We start from the raw sequence: 15,747 nt of genomic DNA, 5'->3' as shown, positions 1-15,747 counted from the left end.
GCTGCCATTATCAAAAAAACGATTTTTGACATATCTCAGCCAATATTGCAGATAATTGAAAAATGAAGGTGTCTAGACCCATGTTTTGAAGGGCATAGATCATGATAGAACTATTCATAACATGATTACATGTGTCTATGGTATACTAGTATGCATATTAATGCTGTAATTACAAAATAATCAGTTTTACAAATGATAAGGATACGTTAATACTGCAGATAACTTAACATGGTACATAAGGGGTCTAAACCCAGGTATTTTCAAGGTTAAATGTCAACAAGATGCTCCTGAGTCTTGCATAGGGGCGGGACATTGGCAGTAACATTGGTACCACTCAACTTTTCTTCCCACCATTGACTTTGTATTGCGAGAGATTTTCACTTGCTTATTTAAAGGTTTCTCACCCAGCCCACGTAAAATCTACCAACTCCTGCTGTTAACTCCCAAACATATTTTTTTATGTTATCCAATCACAGTGCAGAAATGACAGACTAGAGATCCAAATTAGTGCTGCTATAGCTGCCATTTTACATTTCCATCCATGTAACATGCGCGCTCGCGCGCTCGTATCAATTGGTAATGTCGCGCGCTCGTATCAATTGGTAACGTTGATGTTATTGAATACCTCAGTTGAAAGTTCAGTCTTCCATTCCATCTGTGTGTTGTTCTTGGTATTCATCCTCCAATCTAGCCAGGTAAGATGCTAACTATAATGTTACTCACACTCTTGACTTCAGTTTCTGCATGAAATCATAAACAGGCAGAATAACAGCTGAGCCAGCTAGCACCATGTTAGCTAACGTTAAAGCTAGCCTCATCTATGTACAGTATGTTCCTAATGTCGGTGTAACTTAAACTTTTGTTAATGCCAAACATGAGACATATCTGTTGACTTCTGTATATGAATTGAACCAGAAAGAGGCACGACAGCTGAGCTAGCTACAGTAACTTAGCACAATGTTTCATTGGCCTAGATAGCTAACGTTAGTGTGGAAGAATTTAGATGTTTTAGCTATTAGCACTTTTGATGCCACTAAACATGGTTTAGTCAGCTAAAAAGTACCCTAGTGTAGAACATGACTCAGAACCTCTGTTACCTCACTGAAAACTCAGAGCCTCCTTTCACAGGCACTTTTAACATCATTCGTGATTTCTTATTTGTCATTTAACAGTGATGGTAGACATCGACAGCAAGCATGCCCAAAAGAAAACGGAGTGTAGAACCTGCAGCCCAAAGCTCTCCTCCTACATGCATCCTTCATGTACCATCCATGTCTGATCATGGGGATTTCACGCCCCTCCGTAAAATTAAAGGATCTGCTTCAGAAAAACTGCAACTGCTTCAAAAGATCCGGGATAGACGTCTCAACCAACCGCATGACTCCCCATGTCGTATGCAATCAGTATGTGATCAGATCCCGGCAACTCTTCCTGATGACCTAGAAAGAGTAGGATATCACAGCAAGTGTTATAAGCACTTTGTCCGCCACTTTCATCGTCTGGGAGATGATACAGAACCAGGGCCATCAACCTCATCATGGCATCACTCTCCTCGTAAACCAGGAGGTTCTGCTGAACCCATCTTCCCGCCAGAGTGTATATTTTGTGAGAAAGTTGAGACCAAAGATGCTCATCGCAATACTGAGAGGCCTACAACCTTCCCATCCTTTAAAAACAAAGAAAATGCATGGGAGCAAATCGAAACACGGGCTGAGAAAATGGGTCTCTATCGACTCCATCGAAAGGTGAAAAACAAAGACCTCTTTGCATGTGAGGCCAAACACCATCCGTCATGTTTTAAAGCTTTCCGCACAGCATTCTACAACTATGAGCGTGCGATTCACAGAGCCGAAGCACCAAAGGAGCAGGCTTGCATGTCAGCCGCCCATGAAAAGGCATTCAACTCAGTACTGGAACACATTCAAACCCAGGTCATCCAGCAGAATAAAGTTCTACAGCTTTCTTCCTTGCGCTTGCTCTATGTCGAGGAACTGAAACTGAATGGATATGAGAACTCAAATTATCGGTCAGAGAAACTACTGAAACGCCTACAGAATGACCCAATCAAGGAGCATATCCACTTCACGAAGGTTGATCATGACAAATGTGATGTCATTTCTTTCTGGCTTGTGCACAGCTCAAACATAACAGTTTCCAATGCTCTCGCACGAGCATTCACACTCGGAAGCACAAACAAGAACCAAAATGTTGCCCTCCAACTTCGCCAGGGTATTCTACAGGCTTTCAGAGAGTGTAAAGACCAACCATGGCCACCAACAGCTGAAGACATGGAGCTCAATCCTGAAGACATCCTACCTCCAGACCTTGTCCGCTTTCTCAGCGTGCTAATGACTGGCAAGGAGGGCATCGAGACAGAAAAGGTGAAGCGTCTGGTCTTCTCCATTGGACAAGATCTGTGCCGTGCAGTGTCAGATGGAAAATGGAAGTTACCAAAGCACATTCTCCTCTGTGTGACTGTAAGGCACCTGTTCCGAAGCAAACAGCTCACCACAATACTACACAGGCTTGGACACTCTGAGAGCTACGATTTCGCCTTGGAGTTGGAAACTGCTCTCGCCAAGGTCCTGGATGAAGTCTCAACTTATCGTACACCACAAATTGTGACAGGAGAGGGCAACCTTGTATTCCACTGTGAGTGGGACAACTTGAATAAAACCACTACCAGTGTGCACGGCAGCAACATTGTAAACAGTGCTGGAGGAATCATGGTGCAGGAGGTCAAGCCCGGGTTCGAGAGCAGCAAGGACCGAATGCTACCTACCATCAATAGGTCACAACAGCGTAGCCTGAAGGTCGACACACCAAAAACTCTCCCACCCCAAATCCAAACCCAAAACCCCAAATCTCCCAAAATCCCAAATGCGGTGCCTTTTTGTGTTTCAGGTCGAGGTACGTGAACTCCCCACGATCTACAGCAACCAGGAAGAGACTGATACCAGGGTGGTTCTGTACCTCCATCATGCTGCTACCATCGGATACAAGAACGCTGTAGTCAGAACACCGGACACAGACATCCTCCTGATCCTGCTCCACCATGCCCACAACATCAAGCTGACGGTGTACCTGGATACAGGGTCAGGGAAGCATCGCCAACTTGTCAACGTCTCTGAGCTGGCAGAATCCCTGGGAGAGGACTACTGTGCCACTCTCCTGGGGTACTATGTGTTCAGCGGAGAAGACTGCACCAGTGCCTTCAAAGGGAAGGGAAAAGTCGGGCCCTTGAAAAAGCTGGAGAAGAATCCCAGGTTTCACAGGGCATTCGGTGAACTGGGTGACAACTGGGATGCCAACCCTGAGGTGGAGAGGCAGTTAGAAAAATTCACCTGTGTGATGTACGGCCAGAGTCGCGAGTCATCAGTGGACATTGTCCGTGCCAAGCTGCTACGAAAAATGGTGGGAGAGGACAAGACCCTCACATCCAAGTCCAAGGTTGATCTGGCTCGCCTTCCTCCATGCCAGTCTGCCCTGAAGCCGCACATCCAGCGTGTGAACCACCGCGTAGCATTGTACAAAAGAGCCGATCAACCTATCATCGAAAAGCCAAAACCTTATGAGGAGCAAGGATGGATAAGGACTGATGAAGGACTGTTGAAACCAATGTGGTCCAGTGGTCCCATCCTACCAACCTCACTGGTGGATCTTCTGAACACAGGAGAGCACGAAGAGGAGGAGGAAGAGGAAGGAGAAGAAGAGTTTGACTCTGACGATTTCGATGAAAATGATGATGACTGACTCAGTGTAGAATCACTAATGCTAATGATGTTTATCTAAAACAAGCAAGAGAAGAGTGGTCACATTGAGTGCTAGGACTATTTTGACAGTTGTAATATTTAGAAAAATAAAACTTTGTGTTAACGTCTGTGTAGACGGACCTTAATATGAGTCTATTATTTCGTAAAACTGTGATTATTTTGTAAATAAAGCACTAATTAGCATACTAGTATACCATAGACACATGTAATCATGTTATGAATAGTTCTATCATGATCTATGCCCTTCAAAACATGGGTCTAGACACCTTCATTTTTCAATTATCTGCAATATTGGCTGAGATATGTCAAAAATCGTTTTTTTGATAATGGCAGCAGTAATTTGCATAAAAATGGTATGTGGGACATTTTTTCAGCTTGGGGCCATAGCTAGTCATTTTCTACACATTTTTTCCAATCTAGAAACACTGATTAGAAGTATATCTCCGGGGGGTGCAGGGGGACCTAGTCTTCCTACTAGACTAATAGTATACTGTGGTTGATTATCATGCAAGCAATCAGAAAGTGCCACACCTGCAGAATGACTATAAAAGTACAGGCAGTGATATCCTTGTAGTAATGTGGTGCATATTATGGCTCATGGGAAGGAAATATCACATGGCATCACGTGACATCACATGACAAGACAAGAGCATCACATGACAAGAGATCAAATTCTTAGTTAGTGAAGGCTACTCCATCCGACAAATTGCAGCCCGACTTCATGTCTCAGCCGGAGCTGTATGCAAGATTCTGAGGATACGCGAAACTGTTTTGTTTAAAATAGAAACAATCGAGGAAGCAAGCCCAAACTCTCCAAAAATACAGCTACTCCCTCACCGCTGCCTACACTTGCTCCACCCTCACCACTGCCTAAACTTGCTACACCCTCACCGCTGCCTACACTTGCTCCACCCTCACCACTGCCTAAACTTGCTACACCCTCACCGCTGCCTAAACTTGCTCCACCCTCACCACTGCCTAAACTTGCTACACCCTCACCACTGCCGACACTTGCTCCACCCTCACCACTGCCTAAACTTGCTACACCCTCACCGCTGCCTAAACTTGCTCCACCCTCACCACTGCCTAAATTTGCTACACCCTCACCACTGCCTAAACTTGCTACACCCTCACCGCTGCCTACACTTGCTCCACCCTCACCGCTGCCCAAACTTACTCCACCCTCACCGCTGCCGAAACTTGCTACACCCTCACCGCTGCCTACACTTCCTCCACCTTCACCACTGCCTAAACTTGCTACACCCTCGCCGCTGCCTAAACGTGCTCCACCCTCACCACTGCCTAAACTTGCTACACCCTCACCGCTGCCTAAACTTGCTACACCCTCACCGCTGCCTAAACTTGCTCCACCCTCACCGCTGCCTAAACTTGCTCCACCCTCACCACTGCCTAAACTTGCTACACCCTCACCGCTGCCTAAACTTACTACACCCTCACCGCTGCCTAAACTTGCTACACCCTCACCGCTGCCTACACTTGCTCCACTTTCACCACTGCCAACACTTGCTCCACCCTCACCACTGCCTAAACTTGCTCCACCCTTACCACTGCCTAAACTTGCTTCATACTCTCCAATGCCTACACTTGCTCCACCCTCACCACTGCCTAAACATGCTCCACCCTCACCACTGCCTAAACATGCTCCATCCTCACCGCTGCCTACACTTGCTCCATCCTCACTACTGCCTAAACTTGATCCACCCTCACCACTGCCTAAACTTGCTCCACCTTCACCACTGCCGAAGCTTGCTTCATCCTCACCAATGCCGAAACTTGCTCCACCCTCAGCACTGCCTAAACTTGCTCCATCCTCACCGCTGCCTACACTTGCTCCACCCTCACCACTGCCTAAACTTGCTCCACCCTCACCACTGCCTAAGCTTGCTTCATCCTCACCAATGCCTACATGTACTCCACCCTCACCACAGCCTAAACTTGCTCCACCCTCACCACTGCCTACACTTGCTCCACCTTCACCACTGCCTAAACTTGCTCCACCTTCACCACTGCCTAAACTTGCTTCATCCACACCACTGCCTAAACTTGCTCCACCCTCACCACTGCCTAAGCTTGCTTCATCCTCACCAATGCCTACACTTGCTCCATCCTCACCACTGCCTAAACTTGCTCCACCCTCACCACTGCATAAACTTGCTCCACCCTCACCACTGCCTAAACTTGCTCCACCTTCACCACTGCCTAAACTTGATCCACCTTCACCACTGCCTAAACTTGCTCCACCCTCACCACTGCCTACACTTGCTCCACCCTCACCAATGCCTAAACTTGCTCCACCATCACCACTGTCTAAACTTGCTCCACCTTCACCACTGCCTAAACTTGCTCCACCCTCACCCCTGCCTAAACTTGCTCCACCCTCACCACTGCCTAAACTTGCTCCACCCTCACCACTGCCTAAACTTGCTCCGCCCTCACCACTGCCTACACTTGCTCCACCTTCACCACTGCCTAAACCTGCTTCACCCTCACCACTGCCTAAACTTGCTTCATCCACACCAATGCCTACACTTGCTCCACCCTCACCACTGCCTAAACTTGCTTCATCCACACCAATGCCTACACTTGCTCCACCCACACCACTGCCTAAACTTGCTCCACCCTCACCACTGCCTAAACTTGCTCCACCCTCACCACTGCCTAAACTTGTTCCACCCTCACCACTGCCTAAACTTGCTCCACCTTCACCACTGCCTAAACTTGCTCCACACTCACCACTGCCTAAACTTGCTTCATCCACACCAATGCCTAAACTTGCTCCACCCTCACCACTGCCTAAACTTGCTCCACTTTCACCACTGCCTAAACTTGCTCCACCCTCACCACTTCCTAAACTTGCTCCACCCTCACCACTGCATAAACTTGCTCCACCCTCACCACTGCCTAAACTTGCTCCACCCTCACCACTGCCTAAACTTGCTCCACCTTCACCACTGCCTAAACTTGCTTCATCCTCACCAATGCCTAAACTTGCTCCACCCTCACCACTGCCGAAACTTGCTCCACCCTCACCACTGCCGAAACTTGCTCTACCCTCACCACTGCCTAAACTTGCTCCACCCTCACCACTGCCTAAACTTGCTCCACCCTCACCACTGCCTAAACTTGCTCTACCCTCACCACTGCCTAAACTTGCTCCACCCTCACCACTGCCTAAACTTGCTCCACCTTCACCACTGCCTAAACTTGCTTCATCCACACCAATGCCTACACTTGCTCCACCTTCACCACTGCCTAAACTTGCCCCACCCTCACCAATGCCTACACTTGCTCCACCTTCACCACTGCCTAAACTTGCTCCACCCTCACCACTGCCTAAACTTGCTCCACCTTCACCGCTGCCGAAACTTGCTTCATCCACACCAATGCCGACACTTGCTCCACCTTCACCACTGCCTAAACTTGCTCCACACTCACCACTGCCTAAACTTGCTCCACCCTCACCACTGCCTAAACATGCTCCACCCTCACCACTGCCTAAACTTGCTTCATCCTCACCACTGCCTAAACTTGCTCCACCCTCACCTCTGCCTACACTTGCTCTACCTTCACCACTGCCGACACTTGCTCCACCTTCACCACTGCCTAAACTTGCTTCATCCACACCAATGCCTAAACTTGCTTCATCCACACCAATGCCTGCACTTGCTCCACCTTCACCACTGCCTAAACTTGCTCCACCCTCACCACTGCCTAAACATGCTCCACCCTCACCAATGCCTACACTTGCTCCACCTTCACCACTGCCTAAACTTGCTTCATCCACACAAATGCTTACACTTGCTCCTCCGTCACCACTGCCTAAACTTGCTTCATCCACACCAATGCCTACACTTGCTCCACCTTCACCACTGCCTAAACTTGCTCCATCTTCACCACTGCCTAAACTTGCTCCACCTTCACCAATGCCTACACTTGCTCCACCTTCACCACTGCCTAAACTTGCTCCATCTTCACCACTGCCTAAACTTGCTCCACCGTCAACACTGCCTAAACTTGCTTCATCCACACCACTGCCGAAACTTGCTCCACCTTCACCACTGCCTAAACCTGCTCCACCCTCACCACTGCCTAAACTTGCTCTACCTTCACCACTGCCTAAACTTGCTTCATCCACACCAATGCCTACACTTGCTCCATCCTCACCACTGCCTAAACTTGCTCCACTGTCACCACTGCCTAAACTTGCTCCACCCTCACCACTGCCTAAACATGCTCCACCCTCACCACTGCCTAAACTTGCTTCATCCTCACCACTGCCTAAACTTGCTCCACCCTCACCTCTGCCTACACTTGCTCTACCTTCACCACTGCCTACACTTGCTCCACCTTCACCACTGCCTAAACTTGCTTCATCCACACCAATGCCTAAACTTGCTTCATCCACACCAATGCCTGCACTTGCTCCACCTTCACCACTGCCTAAACTTGCTCCACCCTCACCACTGCCTAAACATGCTCCACCCTCACCAATGCCTACACTTGCTCCACCTTCACCACTGCCTAAACTTGCTTCATCCACACAAATGCCTACACTTGCTCCTCCGTCACCACTGCCTAAACTTGCTTCATCCACACCAATGCCTACACTTGCTCCACCTTCACCACTGCCTAAACTTGCTCCATCTTCACCACTGCCTAAACTTGCTCCACCTTCACCAATGCCTACACTTGCTCCACCTTCACCACTGCCTAAACTTGCTCCATCTTCACCACTGCCTAAACTTGCTCCACCGTCAACACTGCCTAAACTTGCTTCATCCACACCACTGCCTAAACTTGCTTCACCTTCACCACTGCCTAAAGTTGCTTCATCCACACCAATGCCTACACTTGCTCCACCCTCCCCACTGCCTAAACTTGCTCCATCTTCACCACTGCCAACACTTGCTCCACCCTCACCACTGCCTAAACTTGCTTCATCCTAACCACTTCCTTAATATTTTAAAGATTTTTGGCCTGTCTACACCTTTGAATTTCGCCAATTCAGACAAGAATTGTGAAATGATATTTAATGCCAAAACAGACTGATCCAAGCAAACATTGCTTTAGTGTATTTTTTTGCTTTTACATAGATCAAAGCTCAAAATCTCTTCAAAAACATGAGAGTGAGAATTTCTGTTTGTGCAAGCAAGTATCTTGTACCCTATTCATTTTTTCCTTTGAGAAGTTTAACAAAAATGTGAGGGCCTATTGTCTTTGAAACATCCTTCTCTTAGTGACTTCGTTATTAGTCTCACCTCGAAGGAGATGTGAGACTATTGCATTGTGTGTGTGTCTGTATGTGTGTCTGTGTGTGTGTGTGTGTGTGTGTGTGTGTGTGTGTGTGTGTGTGTGTGTGTGTGTGTGTGTTTGTGTGTGTGTGTGTGTGTGTTTCTGCTTGCTGCTCGCACAATAAAAGCCACTCTGAATTGAGCTGAATTGGTGTTCTTTTGGTGGAACAACACATGGCGACGAGGATAAACCTTCGGAGGAAACTTTAATTGCCCGTGGCATTCACCCAGTCCATGAAATTCTCCGATTTTTTTTATGTTGCCTGCTACTTCACAAAGGAATCCATGATGATCATCGCATCGATGCATCGAGCATCGAGCATCGCATCGATGAATTCAACGCCCATGGAGGTGATTTGAAGTTGTATGCTGAAGTTTGCTGAACGTTTGGAGTTCTACTTCGAAGTGAATGGTATCTCGGACGAGCGACAGATGAAAGAAGTCCTACTGTCGTGTCGGTATGTGGCGCAGAGACATTCACGTTGTTGAAGAATTTGGCCATGCCCTGGCCCATTAGGGACCTGCAATATTTGGAACTCGTGGAAGCTCTAATGGATCACTGCAACCCAACCCTGTCAGTTATTGTCCAACGTTTCAATTTCTATATGAGCCGTCAGGCAACAGGACAGTCAATTTCCGAATTTATCGCATATCTTAAGAAGCTTTCACACTTCTGCGAGGTCGGTGACACACTCGAGGACATGCTGCGGGACCTGCTTGGTGTTGGTGTTGCAGATGATCGCATACAGCGCTGTCTGTTAGCCGAACGGACATTGAAACTTACGACAGCCAAGGACATTGAGTTTGACATGGAGAGTGCAGACAAAAACGTTGCTGACATCGGCATCACTCACTCTTCATGCGGTCAGGCACAGACCAACACCACCATCAATCGTGTCGAACAACCTTCATCATAGCGACATAAAATGAATCCCAGACCCAGATGTCCATCACAAATGAGTTATGGCAGCAACAGGTGTCATCGCTATGATGGTAGGCATTCACCAGATGAATGTCGCTACAAAAATGCCACATGCCATTTCTACCACAAGAGTGGCCATATCGCTCCAGCTTGTCTCTCCCGCAAACATGAAGATAAAGCGGGTGGTACAAAGACACACCTCATTGGTTCGGAGTTATATGCTGACGAGGCAATATCTGCTTCTGGTGATATCTCTGAGATGCACATCACATATTCCAGTGTTTTCTCTAAAAACAGAGCAGAACCTCTGCTAGCTCTTGTCGGTATAAACAATCAACGTTTGGAAATGGAGGTTGACACAGGTGCCGCTGTTTCGCTCATCAGTCGAGCTGCTTTCAACCTGTGGCGTGAACCTCACCAACCCAAATTGCACCAGACATCCCATCTGCTCTCTACCAACACCGGTCAACAGATCAAACCCTGTGGAACTTGTGACGTCAACGTGACTTACGGCAATCATAAGTTCAACCTACCCCTGATCGTCATCCCAGGTGATGGACCATCATCACTCGGTAGGAACTGGTTGGAGGTAATTGAACTCAACTGGAAGCAGATTCATCAATTTCGTGCAACCGATGCATCAAAACCACTTGAAGCAGTCCTGGCCAGATATCCAGACATCTTCAACGATGAGCTCGGTACTTTGTGGGGTTACTTCGCTAAACTTAACATTGACAAAGATGCTAAAACGATTTTCTGCAAGGCTCGACCAGTTCCTTTTGCTCTGCGCGAAAAGATTGACAAAGAGCTTGATCGACTCCAGGAACTTGGGATCACTGAGCCAGTTCAGTTCTCAAATTGGGCTGCACCTGTTGTCCCCGTTGTCAGTCTATTCATCTTTGTGGTGACTATAAAATGACAGTCAGCAGATGCTCAGCACTAGACAACTATCCAATCCCACGGATTGATGATTTGTATGCTAAGTTGAGTGGAAGCCAAAGTTTCAACAAACTCGACCTCAAGTCAGCAAATCTTCAACTTCTTCTTGAGGAAGAATCTAAGAAATACCTGACAATCAACACGCACCGTGGCCTGTACAAATACCACCGACTGAGTTTTGGGGTGAAGTCTGCCCCAGGGATATATCAGCATTGAATGGACAGTTTGTTTGCTGCAGGACGGCACGTTGGGGTTTATCAGGATGATATCCTGGTCACTGGTTCAACAGAAGCCGAGCATCTACATAACCAAGAGGGAGTCTTGAAAAGCTATTGGACTCCGGCCTCCATTTAATGCTTGACAAGTGTGAGTTAATGGCACCATCAGTAACATACCTGGGCCACAGAATTGATGCTTAAGGAATACATCCAACCAAGGATAAAGTCAGAGCGATAAAGGATGAACCAGCTACAAGAGACGTGACGGAACTGAAGGCCTTCCTCGGCATGCTGCAATACTACAGCTGCTACATACCAAACATATCCGATGTTTTGGGTCCTCTCTATCACCTGCTGAAGAAAGGAGTCTCATGGAACTGGGGTACTACACAACAAGCAGCTTTCCAGAAGTCAAAGGACCTGCTCCAAGCGTCAAACGTACTAGTTCACTCGGATCCTGATAAGGACATCGTACTGACGTGTGATGCCAGTCAGTACTTTGTGGGGTTACAACATGGAGGGAGTGTGTGGTATGGTGTCCTGCAGTGTGGTATGGTGTCCAGGAGGAGGAAAAAAAAGCCCACAAGACTGCAGGGTGGTATCGTGTCCAGGAGGAGGAAAAAAAGCCTACAAGACTGCAGGATGGTATGGTGTCCAGGAGGAGGAAAAAAAGCCCACAAGACTGCAGGGTGGTGTGGTGTCCAGTAGGAGGAAAAAGCCAACAAGAGTGCAAGATGGCATGGTGTCAAGGAGGAGGAAAAAAAAGCCTACACGAGTGCAGGGTGGTATGGTGTCCAGGAGGAGGAAAAAAAGCCTACAAGACTGCAGGGTGTATGGTGCCCAGGAGGAGGGAAAAAAGCCCACAAGACTGCAGGGTGGTATGGTGCCCAGGAGGAGAAAAAAAATGCCTACAAGACGGCAGGGTGGTATGGTGTCCAGGAGGAGGAAAAAAGCCGACAAGACTGCAGGGTGGTATGGTGTCCAGGAGGAGGAAAAAAGCCGACAAGACTGCAGGGTGGTATGGTGTCCAGTACGAGGAAAAAAAGCCCACAAGACTGCAGGGTGGTATGGTGTCCAGGAAGGGGAAAATGCCTCCAAGACTGCAGGGTGGTATGATGTCCAGGAGGAGGAAAAAAAGCCCACAAGACTGCAGGGTGGTATGGTGTCCAGGAGGAGGAAAAAAAGCCTGCAAGACTGCAGTGTGGTATGGTGTCCAGGAGGAGGAAAAAAAGCCCATAAGACTGCAGGGTGGTATCGTGTCCAGGAGGAGGAAAAAAAGCCGACAGTGTGGGGGGAGTGCTGTCTCATGTTATGCCTGATTGTTCAGAGAAACCAGTGGCATTTGCCTCCAGGACATTATCTCCTGCAGAAAAGAATTATAGTCATTTGGACAAGGAAGGTTTAGGAATCATCTTTGGAGTCAAAAAGTTCCACCAATACCTATTTGGATGACACGTTGTTGTCTATACTGATCACAAACCACTGATTAGCCTGTTTGGTCCAACCAAGGCAACATCCGACACGCTACCACCCAGGATTATACGATGGTCATTGCTACTCGCTGCTTACGACTACCGTATTAAGTATAAACCCGGATATGCCAATGCAGATGCCAGGAGCCATCTACCATTGCCCGATTTGGTCGCCAACCCACCGTTACCTGGCATTGTGATCGCCTTGATGGATCATCCCTAATGAGTAATGACTGTCCCATCGATGCCAACCATATTTGCACCTACACAAGACGTGATCCAGTCCTTTTGAGAGTTCTCCAAGCCATACAGCTTGGATGGCAATCACTACCTGATGGGGACCCTGCCTATGTTCCTTACGTGGCACGTAAAAATGAACTTAGCATGGACAGCGGTTGCATATTGTGGGGATGCCGGGTAGTGATTCTGCATTCCAGGGTAATGGAGGAACTTCATGAGTGTCATCCTGGAATAGTCAAGATGAAGTCACTGGCTAGGAATTATAAAACTAGGAATTATAATTATTTGGCCTCGTCACTGGCTAGGCCAAATCTACACACTGATATTGAACAGTGTGTTCAACATTGCTATCCCTGCCAAAGCACCAGGAATGCACCAGCGAAAGCACCGCTGCACCCCTGGGAATGACCCACCGAATCGTGGCATCGAGTTCATCTATTCTAGACTATGCTGGACCAGTGAACGGTCAGATGCTACTAGTCATCACTGATGCCCACTCAAAGTAGATTGCCGCTTACACAATACATGGCACTACATCAGCTGAAACAACCGAGAAACTGAGACGTTGTTTTGCTACACACGGCTTGTCCAGAGTTATCGTTAGTGATAATGGTACATGCTTCTCGATCTCGGAATTCGCTGAATTCACACACACGAATGGTATCAGACACAAATTTGTCAGTCCACAACACCAAGCTTCCAAAGGCCTGGCTGAACGTTCAGTTGGAGTCAAGTCTTCACTACGCAAACTGCAGGACGGAAACCTTGAAACCAGGCTCTCACGTCTGTGCCTCAAGTATCGTACTACACCTCATGGTACAACAGGAGAAACACCATCAGAATTACTGATGACACAACACCTAAGGACCAACCTGGACCATCTGAAACCAGATATGGCTTCTCGAGTGTACTAGAGCCAACTTAACCAGAAGTTGCATCACGACAAGTCAGAAATGGGCCGCTCACTTCACACCGGGGATCCAGTGTTCTCTCGCAACTTTGGTGCAGGCGCTTTTTGGTTGCTTGGCGATGTCATAGACAAACCTGGGCCACTGTTGCATACAATACGCTTGCATGATAGGCGAGTTGTCCTTCGACACCAGGACCACATTGTCTACCGTCACTGCAGCCCCATCGAATCTCCAATACTGCCTGTCGTTATGCCGGAGCCTGAACAGCAACACTTCATTGTTGTTCCTGCACCTGGGAATGTCGTGCCTCTAACGGGCGTCTCTGATCCACTCATGGCTGAAAGCGATGCTGCCGTTCCACCTGCAGGCAGTGATGCTGTCTCCTGTGTGCCTGCCACGCAGCTCATCCAGAAACAGCGCACCAACTCTCCTGCACACCTGCCACGCCGATCAACCAGAATAAGGAAATGCCCTGATCGTATGGATCTATAGATGTGGCAGTCATTTGTCATCAACTCCTCATGGGGTACATAGAATGATAACTATGACATCATCGGTGAAGTGGTATTCCAGCCATAATTGCTTGAATTGAAATCCTTATCCAAAAATCTGAAACTACATATATCTGATCAATAACTTGATGAGAGTGAAGAATTAAATTTATGATGTCACATGTCACATGGTATGGCAGCCATATTTAATTAAAGGGAAAAGCTTGAACACCATTTTCTCCAAAATCGCTCAAAGAAAAAAATTTTGAAACTTCTTATAGACCACCGGTAAACAACTTACTTCTCTGATCTATGACCCGATGTGAAGGAAAAATTAAATTTATGACATTCATATCCCATGCCAAAAAACTATGTGACATAATATGGTGTGCATGGATGATATGGGTATATGGGCCATCATAATAGCAGTGGGCCATAAAAGAAGCGTGTTCAGTTAACGATTAGATTTTTGTTCAAAATCAACGCACGAGGCGAGACTAAGCACTCTATGAGTGTTGTTCTAGTCTTGTTATTATTGCAATTTTGCTGCTAACTCAGAGTGAAGCTGCTCTCAACTATGACAGAATATGTAGAATTTATCTTTAGGAATCAATTATCATACAGCAAAGCTTAAAGGTTGAGTAAAACTTCTTAAATATTATATATTGAGTACCTAATGCTGGAAAAGGGGTGATGCATTGCATTCACTTGCCAATGTCTATGATTCTAATTAATACTTTCTCATTGATTACAATAGAAGAGCTTGGAAACAGTTTTACTTACTGTTCATAGACCTCAGATGGTCTTCGGAAACCATGTGGTTGTTGAAAAAGCTTTGCGCTAAATTGGCATTAAGTTTCAGAACACAATTGTTTTTATATTTTGATTTTACTCATCTAGCCCAATTTGATAACTGCAATTTCACTTGCTGAGGCTACAACATTTTCACCTATACTGTTGCTTCTCATGTTTTTCTTTTCGCATGCATTCTGGTTTTACATTGGGCCTTAGAGCAAGAACCATTCTGCTCAAGAGCAGAGAAAAAAATCACAGGATTATGGTGGAATCATTATAAAGCAAAAGAAGCTACAACAGCATTCAGTGGAGACCAATACCTCCACCAGGCTTAACAGTTTACGTTTTGTATCTACTGATAGGCCCGATCTGGATCTGGACCTGAACCAAGATCTAATCGACTTGTTTTTGTCACCAAACCAACTCATCCACCAAGTTTTGTCACGTCTTATCCACAACCTTTTGAAATAGCATGCTGATCGTTTTTCGCCCCAATGGTGATGAATCGCTTAGATAAATTTAAAATATATATTATCCAGATGTGGATCTCCACCAAAAACGAATAAATCAGTTCTTGTCACATACCCAACCTGATCACCAAGTTTTGTCTGAATCCGCCCATACCTTTTTGAGATATTGTGCTCACAGACAAACAGACGTGTGAAAACATAACC

General features: G+C 46.9%; 1 protein-coding gene across 2 annotated transcripts in view; it reads left to right on the top strand.

Moving 5' to 3' along the window:
• The window catches only part of LOC137435227 (pleckstrin homology domain-containing family G member 4B), a 199,014-nt gene that overhangs the window by 115,079 nt on the left and 68,188 nt on the right, over positions 1–15,747 (top strand). The window lies entirely within an intron of this gene.

This window comes from Myxine glutinosa, chromosome 9 (genome assembly GCF_964187855.1).
Source record: "Myxine glutinosa chromosome 9, kmMyxGlut1.1, whole genome shotgun sequence".
NCBI classification, from domain to species: Eukaryota; Metazoa; Chordata; class Myxini; order Myxiniformes; family Myxinidae; genus Myxine; species Myxine glutinosa.
The sequence above is the reverse complement of the archived record's forward strand: the minus strand, read 5'-3'. Positions and strand labels throughout refer to the sequence as shown.